This window comes from Amblyomma americanum, chromosome 3 (genome assembly GCF_052857255.1).
Source record: "Amblyomma americanum isolate KBUSLIRL-KWMA chromosome 3, ASM5285725v1, whole genome shotgun sequence".
NCBI lineage: Eukaryota > Metazoa > Arthropoda > Arachnida > Ixodida > Ixodidae > Amblyomma > Amblyomma americanum.
The window spans coordinates 64,533,380-64,547,040 of NC_135499.1; positions in this window are offsets into that span (position 1 = coordinate 64,533,380).

The following is a 13,661-nucleotide window of genomic DNA, read 5'->3' on the forward strand; positions in this document are numbered from 1 at the left end:
GTGCACAATCGCCGTGGTCTGTGCCGGCAAATGTATCGCGCACCTGCTGGCCGAAGTTATCCCAGCTTTGAAGACCAGCTTCCCGGTTCTCGTACCAAATTCTGGCGCAGTCTTCGAGCGCGAAGTACATGTGAAGCTTCTGTGCAGGGCTCCATTGATTGAACTGAGCCACCCCCCGCTTGAACTGGCCAAGCCAGTCGTCGACATCCTCCAAAGCAACACCATGGTAGCTGGGGGGCACAAGGGCTTCTGAAGTGTTAGGTGGCTCGAATCTTGTTGAGGCATGGGAAGGATGTAAACGGGACGTTCAGTGCTGGGTACGAAGACCAAACTCCAGGGCGAGGCCCTGGAGGCGGCGGCTGCGATATACGGGCGTAGACACGAGCGGGAGCCGTTCGGGACTTAATGAGCCGTTGCCAGAGGAGGTCCGGGACATGGGATGTCAAATCCGCACCTCTGCCAGTGTCACGTAGCCGTTTGGAACACAGCACAATGCTTCACAACGGAACACAAGGCTTCTATGGGGACGCTAAACGAGACGACAGCCAAGAACACCGAGACTAAGGAAGGAAGGCTTAAGACGTTGCTGGCACATACCACTACGGGGGAGTGGCCAAGATACAGGAGGTTAATTGCTGGATACAGGATAGTTTTGACAGGAAAATGAGTGGTAATAGTTTGTAGTCTGATAGATTGGAAAACGGAAGGACAGGGGTCCTGTTAACTTGGAGACCGAGGACGGGACAACGCTTAATGTGCATAACAGTATACAATGCAATGTAGTGTTTCAATGTCGTACTGACTAAGAGCGGGAAAAAGAAATTAGAATAGGATTCGGTGCGTTTCTTGAAGAAACTTTTGCACACCAGAGCGCACATTCCTGTCGCTTAGTCCAAGCAAAGAAGCGCCAATGGAAAGAAAAACCGCGGAGGACACAGGCAAGCCCAGTTGATGAAATGGAATTTGCAAAAGAAGCTTCCTCAAATGAGAGAAGCGGCGGCAGCACAGCAGGAAGTGATCTAATGTGTTAGGTTCGGCACAAAAAGGGCACAATAGAGAAGCCGCCAGGCCAGATCTCTGAAGGTAGAAATTTAGAAGGGGAACCCGGCAACGCAAACGCGTGAAAGAGACCTCTAGTCTGCGCGAGCGTAAGTCTTTACTACTCCAAGGATGCAGAAGATGGTGATATTCGGGAGATGATGTAAGAACCGAGGCAGCAAATTCTTGAAATATTGTGTAGGTGTGAAACCTCACCGCCGCTGTATATGCACACGTTGGCAGGAATAGCAACAATAGGAGCGCAGAGAGAGGCTGTTGCTAAGGAATCTGCCACCTCATTTAAGTGAAAGCCCATATGACCTGGTACCCAAAACAACCTTACCGAATTTAGATGTAGCGGAATCAGGAACTTAAAGAGGCGTAATGCCCGAGACTCACTGGGTGAGGATAATGAGAAGAAAAGGACAGAGAGCCTGTCATAACTACGACCTGGGAAACAGTAGCGCCTAATTTTCGTAAGGATAAGATTACTGCTAATAATTCAGCCACAAAAATTGGAGTGAAGTCAGGAAGACGGAGAGAAAAAGACCAATCCAGAGAAGGCGAAACATTCCCACACCTGCCTTTTCGCGATACTGCGAGGCATCGGTAGCAATAAGAACATGAGGGGGAAAGGAGCTTAGGTGGTCCTGCAACAGACGCTGCTGAAGTAGAAGAAGGGGCTGCAGCTTTGCATTCGATGAGAAAATGTTATAGAATTCTATCTGCACCGAAGATGAGTTGTTATACATTTGGCGGACATCTGCGAAATGAATGTTTATGGGATCAAGGAGGGACTGCACGAAACATATCGGCGGAATATGATAACGAGAGCAGGCGGCACTAAAAAAGGTGGAAGGTTGACTTAGAAATATTATACTCGAGGCGTGAAGAGGTTAGTCGCACAATTTTAAAAATGTTTGAACTGTTAAAAGGCGAAACCTAGCTGATAACGATGGGACTCGCGCCTCAAGGTGCAGAACAGCATTGGCGACATATTTTGGAAGCCCCAGACAAAGGCGCAATGCCTCACGCTCCAAAAGCACAAGAGGGCGAAGTTTATAGGCAGGAGCTCCTGAGAATAAAACACACCCGAACTCCTAAATTAGGCGGACGTACATTTTATAAATCATCAGAAGTGTAGGCCTTCTCATGCAAGACCTTGCATTACAAAGCCTGCGCAGGATGCCAATGGCCCGAACTCCTTTTGCAGAAACTTGCTCAATATGTGGCCGCCCGGATTGAGTAGAGTCATATATTTCTCCGAGATACTTCACCGTCTGAAATTGAGGCATTATGTTATTTCTACAGACCAGGCAGATATTTACAGGAACAGAAACCGGAAATACTAACAATGCGCATTTCTTCACATTGAGGGACAGATGATTTCTTCCTAACCAGTTGTAAAGAACATTGAGGTAATTTTCCATATGCATTAGCTACCGTAAAAGCTGCTGACCTGGGGCACTGAGGTCAACCGCAAGGATTTCACATTCATTATCCGCATATTGAAAAGAAATGCATGCCCTGTGGCAAAACTTTGTAGAGATGAGCACTAACAGCCCTCCCCCTCGTGATGACCGGTCAAGCCGGAACGGACGGTAATCTTTGAGATGATAATTGAAATTTGTACTTATCCATGTTTCCTGTAAAGCCACTAAATCTGGTAGAAGCTGATTGCTTAGGCAATTTAAATCTGTTGAAGCTGAGAATATAGATCGGCAACTCCACTGGAGTACACTTAGGAACCCTATCTAGGCGGGAGTGCCGTAGCTGCGACTGCTTTTTCTAGAATCCTGGTCTCAGCATTTTGACTAGCGTCACTTTTCTTTGTCTTTGACTGGGGACAAGATGGACCTGCAATACTCAGAGGAGACCAACTTCGTTTCTGGGCGCGGAGATCAGACTCTATATCCATAGAGTCCATAGAGGATGCGTCCATAACGACGTTCGAAGGAGAGGCCTGAGAGGTCTTTTGTTGCTGACACTGTTCTTGGCCCTGTGGAGCGCCACAGCCTTCTCAACTGCCGCTGTTATAGCCTGGGACCAACTAGAATCCATTATGGGTGGGCATTTGGCGGCCACACAAGAGTAGCCTGAGGCTCTCTCCTTGACTGCGGCAAAATCCTCTCTCCGCGTGCATCTGCGCCGAGATGAGGCTGGGGCGGAACATCAGCTTCTTCCTTTTGGCGCACGAGGCCCGCGAAGAGCAGCCTTCCAACTGTTCCTGCTGCAGACGCGGCAATATGCATTAGATTGCAAAATCAAAATCTGGATGCTTTTCCTTTTAACGCTTGAATGCATGAAGCTAGAAGTACATGCAAGATGTGGATATTTTCTGTCGTCTTTGGAGCGTGACTTTTATAAGGTGACATTAAGTGAAACGTGTTATACTCATTTTAACGATATTGTCCGCTCATCCGCTTCTAGGTGCGAAGCAGTTTTGAGGGAAAACTAAAAAAGGGGAAGTGAAGCTTTTTACGTAGAAAACAGTGTTCCGTATGCCTACTTCCACAGAGCGCAGTTTTGAACCCATCGTCCACTTTTTATGCCGACAAACACATTCATTTTTCACGTAATACACCGGCCGCCTTCTGCGTCACTTCAAGAGGTTTTAATTTCCTTGATACAGTATTGAATTATTCTTTGTAAAACAATTGCGCTGCTGTAATATTGGGCGATTTCATTATAAATATAATAAAACAATGACGTGCTGTCAACAACTTGGTAAATATGAAATCTGCCAACGGTTTTTTTAATATAATCGCAACGCCTACACGCATAACGGGTTGCACCGAAATCCTTACTGATCATTGCCTAACAAACAGTAAAATTTGTGGTACAACCACAGGCGTACTCCTGACTCACCTATAGTGACCACCTGTCAACGTCTGCTTTTTTGAAACGTAAATTAAGCAAAGCATCGAAGCAACCGATCCACCAAAGATTTCTTGCTTTATAAGCAAAAACAAAAATCGAACATTTTTGTCAGCTCCTTTCTTCTGTTGAGTGAAGTGAATTGCAACGAAAGGTAAATTCGAATTTTTAATATGACAAATTCTCGGAAAAAAATTCCTTGGAGACACTTAGATATCTCTTAAGTGCGGGAAGACGGCAGCCGTTTGCGACTCATTGCACTGATTTGAATTTGACGCGCTTAAATTAATTTCATGACAGAGGAGAAGAGCAGCTGGCGCGAGCGTAGTAGAGAGATCACGTGACATTGCAAGATCACGTGACGTAGATCACGTGACCTAAAATGTAACGGACAGACGCGAGTATGAGACATTAAAGGCTATCGCCTTAACAACAGAGTTGTATGAAGGTGTTTAGCAGCTATGACTGGTAAACACCAGCTGGTGTTTACCGCAGAAAAATTCAGACTAGGAGGAAGCTCTGGGCCACTCAAGACCTGCTTAGGCCAATAAAAGCACGAAAGAGGCTTTCGAGCTAAGTTGTACAGGTCAAAGTTCTGACAATTTTTAAAGCATATAAAAAAGTTAAATATCAGTTAGGTGCTGATATAAAATGTTCGAAATACACTACTATGCGCTCTAAATTCCCGGATATCTTCTTTATGAGTTTCTACGGAAAAAATATAGCTACTGAAAAGACAATTGGCACAATTCTGAGTGGTGCTAATGTTGCGAATCAGTTCAACAGTCACTTCTGGGCACCCGGAGCTTTTATTGAGACGTCTAGTAGGGTTGAAATTGAAAAATACGTAGGATATAAATTTCAGCATGTCTTTTCCTTATATAACGCTGCTGCTGCAGAGCTTATTCACATGATATTAGGCCACAAAAATGTCGGTTCCTATGGCTTTGATGGTATCAAGGTAGCCCCAATTAAAGCAACTGCGACTCTAATGGTTAGCCTACTTTGTCGTCTTAGAAATCTAATTCCGACAACAGAAAACTTTCTCCGCAGAATTTAAGGTACCTAGAGTGGCTACTTTGCTCAAGGTAATGATCTTAACTGGCTAGTTGGTTTGCGGATTCCGACATCATAACTAGCGCTAAAAAGACACGGACACAGAAAGAAGTTACAGGAGACTAGCTAGACTTGCAAGTGATATTTTATTTTTTGTTGGAGATATTTATATGCTCGGTCAGCTAGTGTTGCCTAACAGCCGCAGTCGCGAGAAATGTTGGTAACTAAAGATAACCGCAAAAAAAGCACAGCCCAAGGTGTATGACGGGATCAGTATTACCAGGTTAATACTGCTAAAAGCAGAAAAAAACGCCAGTTGTGTAGGAAGGAAATGAACTTGTGAAATTAGGCACAGGAGAGGATAAACGAGTTAAAAACCGCGATAGAACCGAAAGGCCATAAAATTAAGACTCGAAAATAAACTACAATGCTCGGTTTTAAAACACGTATAAAAGCTAAAAGCAATTAATTTGTCTAGTACCTAGAGGTGAGCTCGGTGGAACATATCTATTTTCATATCAAAAGGAATGACAAGGTAAGAAACAGGCAGCAGCAGGCATATACGCCATTTAAGGAGTCACCATGTGCAAAAAATTAAAAGTGCAATTCAAATCAGGTGGAGCGAAACAATTCGACAAGGTACACAGTCTCGAGTCAAAAGACAGAATTGAAGCGCGAAGAACGATGGCCACGAAAGAGGTTTTAAACTTTGTGTTCGGTCGGGTGGTCAGTAGAGGATTTCTGGTCGGGGCCATTGATGCAGCGTCACCTCCGGGAGCTGCATCAGCTAGATTCCCTGAGTGGAGCGGATTTAGGGGCAGTGACCGGAAGGCGGTGAGCCTGAGCGACGGCCTTGGGGCGACGAAGAGCGGGAATTGCGGAAAGAGGGTGCAGACTGGTCGGGCTGGGAGCGGGTCGAGAGGCGGCGTAGAGGGTCACGTCGGTAGTTGGAGAAGCCACCGTGGGGAGGCGACGACCAAAGCCTGCGGCAATGTCGAGAGGTGTGTCCAAAGCGGGAGTAGAGAAAGCAGATGGGTCGGTCGTCAGCCGTGCGCCATTCCGCCGGACTGCGGTAAGGGGACATGGAGTAGTACGTGGGGCAGAACGCAGGGGAAGGAGGCTGGCGGACGGCTGGGCGGCCAATGGAACACACCAGGGGATAAAGATCCAGGTTTGCCAGTTCTTGCTTGACGAGAGCCTTAATAAGCGTCTCGACGTGCAGCGTCGTATCAGGGACGTATGGCGGGGATATGACAGGTGCGAGGGCCTCCAGTTCACGTCGGATGATCCGCGTGACGGAATCGGTGACGGGAAAAGCGTCCAAGGGCACGCGGGATGGAGATAAATGGTGCTTTAAAGATGATGTCGCGGCTGTGTTAGGACGGCAGGAAAACGGCTAAGGAAGGCTGCGGCCTTTAACTTGCTCGAGCGGTTGTGGGGCTTCTTGACTCGTTGAGCCATCCGAAGTTGTGTGGTGTGCTGAGCATAAAATCCGCACCTCCACCAAAGATGTTACTGTTCAAGGCGAGAATGACGCAAGTATGCCCCGCACACAGCGCGCACAGCCTGAGCACAGGGTCCGCACACAGCACACAGCACCCATGCCCAGAACACGCTCACCACCGATATTCTTCATTCACCTCGTCTTAACTCACCATATCCCTTGCAATATCTACAGATCCAGTTCAAATAACAAGACATCACAACATGTAGCCGCGGTGGAATATGTACATTCGGCGTTGACTGCAGCATATAGTAAGAAAAATTCTTGCCGGCGGCATAAGCTCAATTCTGTGCGTAGTCCCATTTTCTGCTTCGAACGCCAGTGCCTATGCTACAGGCGGCAATGGAGAGTTTCACGCCACGCTTTTACCTCCGTGCCGTTTGTATTGTCACTTGAATAGGGATAGCTGGAGACAAAGAGCGGCGGAGTTATAATACTTCCAAAAGCTGCGATTGCAAACCCGTGTCCACTCTGACCGTGCACAAGAAAGCCACGCACGCAGCTAGTACGTAGCGTCCTAGCATAATAGAAATATTAAAGAGGGGGGGGGGGGTGAGGGCGGAAAGGAATGAAAGGGCACAACGAATTTTAATAACCGCCATCTTGGATTCTAAAGCTTAAACTATTCCGCCATTTCGTCCACTGACGTCATACTGGGCGGGGGGGGGTAAGAAATGGGAGAGCACGAACAATTTTAGTGGCCGCCATCTTAGATTTGATGATGATAAATCCAGGCGCTCACAAACAACGACACAGAGCGGACATCGCGCTTACTCGCAACTACAAGAATTTTTATTCAGAGGCTTCTATATATATACTACAAAAACCAAAACAAACCCAGAGTGATCGCACGCCACATGCCGACCGATGAGCAGGGAAAAAATTAACATGCGGTTTCAATCGCTCTTTCAAAAAAATTATCTCCCCATCAGACAAGCCAACTGAGGGGTCACTGACACATGTATGCCCCGTTTCCGCGATATGATAGGCTTAAACTATCTGCCGCGTTACACGATCTCGGTGACGAAAAAGAACACATGCTTTGGAAAAAAGGGGAGAACATTTCTTCTTGCGCTTGCTGCAGTCACGACAATGAAGAACCATATTGTTTGAAGTGTTACCTTTTTGCACATCTACGGCATGCTCCATCAGCCCCACATTCAAACAACGACCATTCTGGCCTATGTACACTTTTCCGCACATAGGGATCTTGTACATTGTGCCCACTTTGCATGCGACATACAGTGATACCTGTTGTTGTTGTTAGCCTATCAAATGATGGCACATACCCACACTGGGGAATCGGCCAAGAATCGTGTGGCTATTCACCTGAACGCAGTTAATAAAAAGGATAACCACGTGGGAACGCAACACCGGTGAATTCTTCCTCATGAACAGAAAAGGGATGAGAGTTTTGATTTCAAAATTATAAGAATAATAATAAAGAGAGGGATTAAATAGCAATGATTAAGTGAAAATGTAATAATTGATAAAAAAGAAAAGTTTGGAACACTTAGCAAGGCATTCGGTGAGATTTTATCAGGAAATTTAGAACAGCGGTACAAACAGATCTGTGGCTGAACTCAAATGTGGTGGTGCCAAATGATAGCAAGAGCGGGCTGCTCAAACAAAGGCCAAGATGCTGCAAGGGCTCCTCCAGCAACCTTTTTCTCAAAGAGTTGAATCGGCGACAATACAGCCAAAAATGTTTTATAGATTCAGGCTCACGGCAAAATACACAAAGGGGAGAGAGCGCCAAACCCGACTTGTGTAAATAGAAATTTAGAGGGGGGGATGCGGCAGCGCAGCCTCGTCAGTGATACTTCAAGCTGCCGAGAGCAACAAATTTTCCTGTTCCAATTTTATTTAAGGTGCTCATAATCCGCCGATGTTAAAAGTGTTGTGTCTTGCGTGCTTAAAAACGCACGTCGCCGAAATCTAGATGCTGTATTATAGGCTGTAGCCGGGATGATTGGCAACACATGGCCACTGAGGGAAGCCTTTCCGAGATTGTCAGCAATCTTATTTACTGTCACACTGCTGTGACTGGGAACCCATCCTAAATGAACAAGGCACAAATGCGGAGGAAGTAGGGATAAGAAAGTTGTTAAAATGGGACCGTCAACACGTGCAGCGAGGGACGAACACAAAGATAAAGTATCAGTAATTACTGCAACTGCCGTAATAGAGGGGACTAGCTTGCGTAGAGCAAGTACAACTGCTAGAAACTCTGCTTGAAAAATAGGGGTGAAATGTGGAAGGCGCAGTGAAAAGGACCAGTCTAAATGCGAGCAAAATATTCCCACACCTGCTTTTTCATTGCATTACGATGCGTCAGTGGCTATTGTTATATCTGTAGGTAGGGTCCACAGATGATCTTCTAGTAGACCATTTAGAATACTCGGTGGCAAAAGTTTTGCATTTTTTGGGAATATGTCGTCGAAAACAATGTGGATAGCGGGCCCATTGCGAAGCGCAGGAAGGATATCATAAATGTTTACATCTAAAGGCTGAAGAAAACTTTGCACAAACATTACCTGAGGGGAATTGAAACGAGACCAGGCGACACCAAAAAAGGAGGTCGGCTGACAACAGAAAATGCTTTGGGAACGGTGGAAATGGGATTCATAGATCCTGAGGTAAGTTTACACAGTTCAAAATTGAAGTCCTGATAAGAGAGGCGGAATCCGGGCTTCAAAGCACAGCACATTGGTAGCCACAAATTTTGGAAGGCCGAGGCACATGCGAAGTGCTTCCCTCTCTAAAAGGACGAGCACGAAGTTTATATGTAGCCGAGCCTGAAAACAACACTGATCCAAATTATAAAATTGCCCTGACATACATTATGTAGATCATTAACAGCACGTCTCTGCGCATGCCGCACCGGTGATGACATAATCTCCGTAACATGCCCACGGCACGATTCCCTTTCGCCGCGACATGGTCAATGCGAGGTCGCCAGGTTAGTTTGTTGTCATTAATGACCTCTAGCTATTTTAGGGATTGAACCTGCGGTATTATTTTTAACTGGCAAGTGAAAGAGACCACTACAGCAGTGTATAGAGGGAAAACAAGGGTAGCGCACTTGCCAACATTTAACTTCAGGTGTAATGCGCTCAACCAGTGCTCAAGTGTATTCAAATATGACTGCAACAGACCATACAGAGAATGTATATCCGGCGCAGCAGCAAAAAACGCAATGTCGTCCGCATAGACGTAAGTGCGCACATAGCGGTGGAGAGGAGTTGAGCTCAACGGAATATTAAAGAGCACAGGAGAAAGAACAGCTACTTGCGGTACACCTCGCGTTTGTCTGTACCTCTCTGAATGAACACCATTATGGACGCAAAAGAATTCCCTGTTATAAAGAAATGCAGATATCCATGCAACTAGATAATCTGGAAATTGAAGAGACTGTAGCCTATGTATCAGGATGGAGTGTTCTACACTGTCGCAAGCTTTGGCGACGTCTAACGTAACCAAAGCCGCGACCAGGCGTTGACGACGAGCAAGGAGAATTCTGCTCTCAAGATCAGCATGTACATTTCATATCGAACACCGTGGCCGGAAACCGAGTTGGCACGGGCTGAGTATAGTTTTTCGGTCCACAATGGCTGACACCCGAATTAGTAACACCCTTTCTATAAACTTTACCACGTTGGATGTTAAAGAAATTGCCCTAATATTATCCAATTCATAGCCTTCACCCTGATTTTTAAGTAAAGGGATCACCTTGGACAGCTTCCACTCAGAAGGTATCCAAGCGTGTTTGAGAGAGTAGTTTATTAGGTTCAATAAGGAGTTGGGAGACTTCAAAGAGAATCTTGAGCATCTTTGTAGTAACGCCATCAGGACCAGGAGCAGCAGCTGGCAATCTCTGGACAACTTGTGAAAGCTCTGATATATTTACTTGTGAGGCATTATCATTTGGCACAACTGGTGCAAACAACATTGGGCGCAAAGGTAGTAAAGACGAGAACCGCTTTTGCAGGCCGGTGGCAATTACTTCAACTGCCTGGATAGCTTCTTCAAGTGACATAACTAATGACTGAAAATTATGAGAGGACATGAGCTGTTTCCTAGACCGTAGAAAACCGAATAGTGCACGTCGGTTGCCCGCCTTTGAATTATAATCGAAGTGTTCTGAGTCATATTTTTCCTTCGCGCGAGAAACTGCGTTTAAAGGTGGCTGAAATAAATACACAATCACTCCAGTTATTCGGCCATTGGTTATGAAGAAGCTTTTTCCATGCTGCCATCATCCGCCTGTAATCTCTTGTACAGTCCGCAATCCACCAGTTAGAAGAATTTCCTTTTGTTGGCCTCACCAGGAACTCCGACTTTTTACGGCTTTCCTCTATAGCCAGACGTGCTTGCTGACCGGTGGGCCTCGGCAATGTTAGATACTGAAGCAAGGGCAGAGCGCAACGCCGTCTGAAATCTGTCATAATTTACATGTGACCGCAACTGGAAAGACGCCGGAGTTACACGACATATGATATCAAAATGAATAGGTATATGGTCACTTGAGGGGTCGCTATCAACAGTCGACCAGTTCGTTACGCCATTTCCATGACTAATGAACGTGATATCTAAAACAGATTGAGTGTGTGAGCGAAGATAAGTGGCCGATCCTGAAATTAAGCACAACAGGTTGTGATCAGAAACCCAGTCCCAAAGGCGCTTGCCGCATGTATTAGTCCTAAAACCCCACGACACATGCTGAGAATTGAAGTCCCCAGCCACGAGAACTGGGTTTTTACAGTTAGCAAGTAACATGTCCAGAGGTCTCACATCCTAGACGCCATTGGGGAAATAACAATTTGCTATTTAAAATGGAGAGCACCCAGGAAGTACAAAGTCTAGTGCCAAACTCTCACAGTCAGGGGACATTTGCTGAAAATATACCATAGCCCTGTGGCAAATTTTTGAAGAGACTAAAGTTAGTAAACCCTCTCCTCTTGACTGGCGATCCAGGCGAAATGAACGGTAATTTTTTATATGAAAATGTTTGTCGGTTGAAAGCCACGTTTCTTACAGAATTATGACATCCGGATTAAGCTGGGTAGAAATGCAGTGTAAATCTGTGGAAGCCCAAAGAATACAGCGACAGTTCCACTGCAGAACTCGCAACGACGCTATGGTTGCGAAAGCCTACCAGCAGCCACTGCCTGCTCCAAAATGGTATCCTTGGGTTTGGTGCCAAGCTGCTGCTTCTTTGATTTGGGCTTGGTGCACAAAGAAGACAACGACTGAGACATGGGGGACCCACTGCGCTTAAGAAGCCGCGCATCAGGCTCCACCATCTCGGAATCGTAGATGATATCAACATCCCTCGAAGTACCCGAGGTAGGTACAGCGGAAGGGGCCGAAGTTTGTTCCTGGGGCTGTGATGCTACTGGAATTGTAGACCGGATAAGAGGACAGGGAATTGCTGTCGAAACAGGAGCCAAACCTGCCTGCACGGCTTGTGTTAGCTGAGTTGCTAGAACGTTTGTAAGGCACTCCGACACACTTGCGACAATCTTTTCTGCCATTTTAGACATGGAAGCCTCCACAGCAGCCACAATTGTCTGGGATAACGTTGAGTCTAACATGATACCTTGCCGAGCGGTCACACCGGCATAACCGTGGGCACGTTCTTTGTCCTCTGAAATAGCGTCAAGGCGCGAACAGCGTTTTCTGTCAATTATCTCCAGAATTTGGGTTTCCTGAGCTCGAGAGGGGCAATTTGAGTAGTTTGCAGAGTGGGCACCACCTCAAAGGCAACACTTCTCATTCTTCTCAGTGCAGATGCTCGTTGAACAACCATCCCCACAGTTGCAACACCTCAAGTTGGATTTGCAACCGCCGGCGCTATGTCCATTGCGCCAGCAGTTGTTACACTGCAGAAGCCGAGATGATAACGGGTCTACCCGAAAAATTAGAGGCCATGCCTTGATTTTAGAGAGGCAGGAAGTGCCGGAAAAGGTAGCAATCACAGATTCAGTGGGCATCCGCAAGTTGTTTACATCCCGGCTACAGCGGTGCACAGCAACAACACCTGTAGCCGACACAAGCTCAAGAGTCTCTGCCGGAGACAGGGAAGAGTATACGCCTCGTACAATAGCTTTCGTGCACGCCAGATGTGAAGGGATGAAGGAACTTACCCGAAGGGAGGCAAAGGATGGGGAGTTTAGCAAATCTCTTACACAGGCGAGGTCTGGCGATCTGCACAGAATCCCGCCGCGTCCAAACTGGCGTACCTCTAATCGACCCATAATGAGAAGTCGCCGACTGGAGAGCAGCCCGAACAACACCAGGGTTGTTCATCTTGATTACACCACCATCATTAGGCACCAGCGCGAAAGGGATACTGCCGACACCACTGCGCAAAAAAGCTTCCAACGGCAGGAGATCAGGGGACAGAGAAGCCAACCAGAGGGAGCTCCCCTTGCCGGGAGACTGGGTCGACATAGCCAGGGCTTACTGCCTTACCGCGCAAGGACGCAGAGAGAAAAGGCCGCAACCAGCCACCCGAAACTTAGCCGATTGATCCCAGCAGAGCAAAGCAGAGCTGCTCCGGGGTCACTGAAAGTCCTGATGCGAAGTTGTGATGCGATCTGAAGACTTCGTTTTCTCTTCGTCCTCATCGGTGTACGCGCCCAGCTCCGCCTTAGCTTGAATCGCGGGGCATAACTTTGACTGTTTCTTGAGAGCCGAAAACATGACATGAATGCCATACCTGCCAGCAATTTTCTTAATCCCGTGTGAAAGTCGATGCACATACGGTACTACCACGGGTTTGCTGTGTTCTTTTTTTCGGTCGTTTTTCCCCGGCCCATTACCCAGCGAATGACCTTTTCGCTGGCTCTGTCGATCACATGATCTGGATACCCGCTTTTAATCAGTCTTTCCACCTGATAATCGACACTTTCCTTGATGCGATGGTGGCAAAACTTTGATGCAGCTGACTTCAAACACGAGACCGCGATTCAATCGTTGATGAGCTTGGAGTGTGCTGACGCAAAATTTAACAGGCTTTTCGTGGAACGCGGATGGCAACTTCAACAAAGATGGTCTGGTTTCTTTATCATTCGAAGGTCCAAAAACTGCAACTCTCCTTCATTTGGAACCTCATGCGTGAACTTGAGGCCCATACCACTATCCTTAAACAACTTCACTATGTATATTACCCTGCGTACGA